Genomic DNA, 6,373 nt, shown 5'->3' with positions numbered 1-6,373 from the left:
TGGGGGAGCCAGGCACTGTGTTTGGATGGAGCCAAAGAATCCCATGAAGTGAGACGACATAAGGGGCCCTCGTGACAAGAAACCAATGTACCCAAAGGACAGCCAGCAGCAACCACTGGGCATGTGTGAGGGAGCCTTCAAGTGATTCAGCTTCTGGGCTTCAAGCTTCCCTGACACCAGTGGGAGCAGATGGGTGCTGTTCACATTGTGCCATGAACAAATTACAGATTCATGGGTCAAGCAATTTTGGTGTTATTATAAACCACTCAGTCCTTTGGTAACTGCAATAAGCCCTCTTCAGCATCACTTTCACACCATTCTGGCCAGCCCACACCCTTAATCTCACTGTTCTTATCTGATCTCGATGGTAAGCTCTCCTCCACCAGAAGCAATAGAGCTTATCTTCAGTGTTTCCCACAGTCTCACACAAAGAGGTCCAAGACACAATCTCTGTGATGATCTAAAGAGAACCACAGAAATGAAGACATTCTTTGATCTATCATCCTGAGGCCCAGGTTTCTGGGGCTCAGGGACTTGAGATCTGCTGATGCAGTATCCCCACCACCCCACAAATAAGAATTTATCAGAGGCTTTTGTTAAGTTTTTACTCCACTGAGACCCCAAGACTTGATCAAACAGTGATGTGACACTTTCTGAGAAGCCTGCTGTGATAACGGCCACAACAAAGGAGGCACTCAGGGTTAAAAGATCAGATGGAAGCAGCAGCTGTTCAGATCTTATCCACCTTCCTGGAGAGATGGTCCTGTTTTTGCTCCTGGCAGGCCTTCCTCTGTTTCCCACTGGGGAGGCAGGTGAGTGATGGTCCCATCCTCAGAGACCCAGACCCACCCCACATGGCACAGACCTGCTTAGATGTTACACTCATGCACACTCTGGCCCTGGTTCATGTAAGGAAATTTCAGAACTCAGGTCGAATTTTGTCAAAGACCACCAACCTTGGTCCCATCTCCCCTCTCCAGCCTTTGCCTCCATGAGCACAGCAGGCAGTCTGTTATCTTTCTTTCAGGAAAAATCATCAGGGGCATGAGGCCAAGCCACACTCCCATGCCCTATATGGCATTTGTTGAATACCAGGTTTCTGAGGATATATCCAGCTGTGTGGGTTTCCTCGTATGTGAGGACTTTTTGCTGACAGCAGCTCACGACTTGGGAAGGTGAAGAACAGTGCTTGAACCCCCACCTTCTGTTGACCACTTGCGGGGGACATAGGAAGCTCTTCAAAGTCCAGGTGAGCTTTGTGGAGAGCTAGACAAGTGAATGCCAGTGGCACATTAAAAGAAGCAACTGATCATACCTGGAATGGGAGGAAGCCAAGGTTGTGCCCTGGACCCTAGGGTACACATGTGAGAAATTCACGTTTCCTTCTGTGACTGTCAAGATGCTGCATGACTGAACACTCTCGTGGACTCCAGGAGGTCCTCCCTGACTGCGTTGCCAGAAATAGACAGCTCAGAGATGCTCAGCTCCAGGGCCCATTTCCTAGAATTCTCTCCCCTCCAGTCCCACCCTGTCCCAAGCTGTGTTCTTTTCTCCCAGACTCTGGACTATATCTCCTGTGACATCTGCTCCCTCTCTGCTCTCTGTGAAGCTTAATCAATGTCACCTGGGGGCCCACAAAATCATGGAACAGGGAGGATCCAGCAGGTCAGCCCCATGAGAAGAGCCATCCGCCACCCAGACTGTAATGGTAAGACTTGGGCCAACGATATCATGTTACTACAGAGGGGATACATGGCTGCACTGGTTCTGGGACACTTTCCTTCCAGGGTTCTGTATCCCCCATGACCTCATTCCAGCCCTTCCTCCTGTATGACCCCTTCCGTGGTTCGAGCACTGAGAGAAGGCAACCCCATTACTGTCCTGAAGTCTCTGTGGGCCATCAGTAGATGAGAGTGCCTTTCCTCTTCTTCAGCTGATTAAGGCTGATTTGACAGATGCAGTGAGCCCCATCAATCTGTCCAGAAGCTGACAGAAGGTGAAGCCAGGTATAATATGCAGTGTGGCTGGCTGGGGGCAACTCGGGGTAGATAGGCCCTGTGCAGACACACTATAGGAGGTAGATCATAAATCCAAAGGGAGAAGAAATGTATCACTTGCTATCCTGGATATCCAAACAAGAGGAAGAACTCTTTCTTGGTGAGATCCCCAGTGTTGTCCATGCAAAACCTTGGGCTGTCAGGAGCCGCGTTAGGCATTACTGACAAAATGGAGGCACGGCCCCCAACCCCATCTCCTTGTCCCACAGGCACAGACCTGGGATGAAGCGGTTAGCTCTTGTGATTCTGACTTGTTCCTTCCTTTCTTCGGTTGAGTTGACTGGAAAGAATGTAACGTTTATTGTTCTTGAGAGAAGCATGAGAGAGCACAAAGCCTTCTGCAGTTTGTGCCCAGAAAATAATCTATAAAGTAACCATTGACATTTGTTCAAGGATTTTTACAACGAATGTCCCAGGATGAGCACGTAGGCCGCAGCTTGAGGCCATGGGAAGGATTGTTATCTGAGACCTGTTTGTGAGGGAGATGTTTATGACAAAGGAAGTATGCTGAGTTTAGGCTTTAGGAATAATTAAGAATAGTTAGAATCCTATTTAGGAGATCGTGAGCTTAGGATACTAGGGGCAAGCAAGATTTAGAAAGATAAGAAATAAACTGAGGAATGTGGTATGCAGCCCAGACATAAGCATGAGTTACAATGTAATCATAAGTAAACATGATTCTGAGAGAATCGCTGAAACAGGAACTCTGTTTGAAGGGCAACAAGGAGATAATAAATCTGGGTGAGGGGAGCTGAAAATGAAAACCCTCTGAACTAATGCTTTTGAAAAAGTATAAAATAAGACGTGATGCTTGAAATAAGCATGTAGTTCCGTACCTTGAGTCAGAGGTTACATCATTCCCTGCCGACTCTGCTCATCCCTTCAGGCTGATTTCCTGCCTGCTGGAGCTGGACTCTGGCATTGGGTCAGCTGAGCTGGGAGGATGGGGGGCAGTGGGAAGGAACCCCGTGCCTGTGTCCCTGGCCTTTCCTCCTCTCTGGTCTCTGTCCTGTGTCCCTGGGGATGAACACTTCCCCAAAGTCATATATGGGCAGAGGCTCTGTGTGGGAGGAGCAGCAGGATTGTCAATGCCTGGATGAAACCTCAGGACCATCAAAGGTCCTGATGTCAGCCCAGGCCCCTCACAGAGACCAGTCTGGGCATCAGCAGGGAGAATAACTGAAAAAGGTGAGCTCAGCCCTTGCTCTCTCTGCCCACAGGGTGACTCCAGGGGCCCGCTCGTGTGTAATGGTGTGGCCCAGGGCATTGTGTTCTGTGGAAAAGAATATGGGAGGACTCCATATGTCTACACGACAATCTCCAGCTTTCTGTCCTGGATCCAAACAACAATGAGCCAGTACAAGTGGTAGGGATCAGCCTGAGGTGCCCCTGGGATGGACCCCTCCATCTTCCCTGGAATGGGTGCACTGGGCAAAGCGGGTGAAGGAAAGCTGCCTGGAATTTAATAAACTTTTATATCTTGAGCAGAAATCACGGATTCCTCCTTTATTTACCTAAACACATTTGTTAGGCCCCTAGTCTGCCAGGCAACAATCTATTCACATCTGATCTTCCTCCTTCAGCACATACAGTGCACCCCACCCCCACCTTCCAACTCTGAAATAAAAACTCCTGCTGCACTGACAGCCAGCTCCCTCCAGTCACATGTTGCCAGTGCCAGCTCCACCTGCAGGCTGCCCTTGAGCTCCATCAGAGAAGGGAGACCTCTCCTCAGGAACACATGACCCTCTTGTCAATCTCCTTGTGTCTCATCCATGTGCCTCCTCCTCATCCACACCTACTCTCCTATCCCCCATCCAAGTGCCCAGGGGGCAACAGAAGAGAATCCAGATTGGAAGGAGGACCACCTGAGAAGCTCTGGGATTCAGGGGGGCACTTGTCCATCCTAACAGAAATGGGGGAGGTTTACAAAAGTGTGGCTCACTGAAAGTAGTCCCTCCCCACATCAGAACAGACAGAGGAGAGAAGTCTGAGAAAATTTCAGGAGGGCTTCAGTATTCCCAGACCCAGCTCGAGTGTCTGTCACAGCCCTGTCTTGGAGTCCTGAGCACTAGGGCCCTGTGAAACCTCTGGTGTCTTGACAGCACATCTTCCTTCAGCCCCAAGTGACCTTGAGGGAGCTCTTCCATCTTGGGCTGAGCCAGCCTCTCCCCACCTTCATTATTCCCATGTAGGTGTGTATATAAATATATTTATCTCTAAAGGAAAGTCATTGCAATAAAAAGTTTTGGATTCAGGGGTGTCCTAATGTTTCTAAGGTTTCTTATAACCTATAGGTAATTGACTCAATTTTTCCTCCTATTTATCAATAATCTCTGGATTTTATGTCTACGAATATATTTGGGAAAGTTGCTAATTTTTAGAACATGTAGCTTAGGAAAGGCTAGGCTAAAGGGGAGTGGTTTGCTGAACATTTGCATGGTGAGTGAGTTTTGACTGTGGCAAAATGCATTTTGGATGGAAAAGCAACAGACATCATAGTTAAATACAGAACAGATAAATAAGAACGGTAAAAGAAATACAGAATTCCATTATCCTCAGGTCACCATTAATGCTTAAACGTGTTTCCTTTTGCTCTTCTTCTATTTGTTCATAAGATGTTCTTTCAGTTCACTTGGGATTGGGTTGTATTGAACTCCTCATGCCATCCTTTCCATTCCTCTTTCTTCTGTTCTCATACTGGTGAGAGGGTTGGGGTCATCGGCACATATTTAGGATGGCCTGGCCCAGGGTTATCTGAGGCATGGTTCTCTGGAGCCCAGACAGAGAATGAATACTTTGTGGGGAGTAATTATTAGGATGAGCGGCATCCGTATCTCTTTTGCTGCTCACCAGTCACCAGCATGTTTGGAGAGGAAGACCCCCTTCCCACTCATGAGCACTCTGATTTGGGTGGAAGAGCCCCCATCTCAGCTTGAGGGACGCTCAGTGCCAATGGTCCCAGGGACGGTTTGTTTTGGCCCAGTGAGTATCAAGTCCAGGACTTTTGTTCAGAACTGTGGGATAAGAAAAGCTCCCTATGTGAAATATTGACATTTAAAGAGGCGATTCTAAACACTCCAAAATGTGAGACTAGAATGGCAACAAGATAGGAAATGGTATTGCTGTTTCGGGCATGTGGGTGTGTCCAGGGTATCTGCTCATAAGGCAAGTCCAGTCTCTGCCTTCTCACGTGGCACCAAGCAGACCCCCTTGTCTTGGTCCTCACCATCTTTTTCTCTACCCGCAGATTCTAAGTCTACCTCTGCCTACTGTCAGCTTCTCAAGGGCAGGAACTATGTCTCTCATATCCCTGGACCTTGCTATTGAGTAATTATTCCTGATCTCATCAGAATCATAAAAGAACCAACAGTGGGGAAATGGAGATATTCTTGATTCAGTCACTGAGGTGCTCCTGGAGTCCAGCCCCTCTACTGCTATATTATGGAAGAATCCTTGCAGTCTATTAGATTAGTTACTAATGGGGTGTTGACTACAAATTTTAATTATACATGATGGCCCATCTGTGGAATCCTGCCTCCCAAGTAATGAGCATTAAGCTAAAATGCCTTTGTTTACGATACAGGAAACATCCTGTCCAGGCCCATCAATGAAAACTGCAGGACAGAAGAAACTGACACAGCCTCTCAGGAGGCTGACTGGAACCAAGGAATGTTTGATGCCACTCCCTCCTCTTTTATCGTAGTATAAAAGAAGCCTGAATTCTAACTCAGGCAAGGCGGTTCCTTGGGACACAAGTCCACCATCTTCTTGGTCTGCTGGCTTTCCAAATAAAGTCACTATTCCTTGCCCAAACAACTCATGTCTGTGTTTACTGACTTACTGTACAGCAATGAGCTTGGACTGGGTAACACTGACTACACCACAGCCTTCACTTTGTTGTTGTTCTTGCTTTGTGACTCTGCAGTGGGTGTGCAAGTGTGGTGACTGTCGTTCTCAGCTATCCCACAGCAGAGAACATGGACACACGTGGCATGCTGACACCTGGCTGGGGGGTGCACAGCTCTGGGAGGTCTGTGGGGGCACTGAGCCTCCCCTGTTCCTTCCTCTATGCTTTGTGTCTGGAAGGAAGAAACCCCAGCGGCTGTGACCTAGGCAGACCTTCTGGAAGATGCAGCCACTCCTGCTCCTGATGGCCTTTCTTTTGTTTCCTGGGCTGAAACAGGTGAGTGACTGTCCCCATTCCTGAGGGCAGAACACATCTCACTAAACCTCCTGCAGTCCAGACCCTCTGCTCAGCTCCAATTTCTGAACCAGCTCCCAGCCCAAGCAAGACTACAAGTTTCATGCCACAT

The 6,373-nt window shown here is 48.2% G+C and overlaps 1 pseudogene; it reads left to right on the top strand.

Moving 5' to 3' along the window:
• Window positions 1-1,614: 1,614 nt before the first annotated feature.
• LOC120859275 lies at window positions 1,615-3,482 on the top strand (annotated as a pseudogene).
• The last annotated feature ends 2,891 nt before the right edge of the window (window positions 3,483-6,373 follow it).

This window comes from Oryx dammah, unplaced genomic scaffold (assembly GCF_014754425.2).
Source record: "Oryx dammah isolate SB20612 unplaced genomic scaffold, SCBI_Odam_1.1 HiC_scaffold_407, whole genome shotgun sequence".
NCBI lineage: Eukaryota > Metazoa > Chordata > Mammalia > Artiodactyla > Bovidae > Oryx > Oryx dammah.
This window is presented reverse-complemented; position numbering and strand designations above follow the sequence as displayed.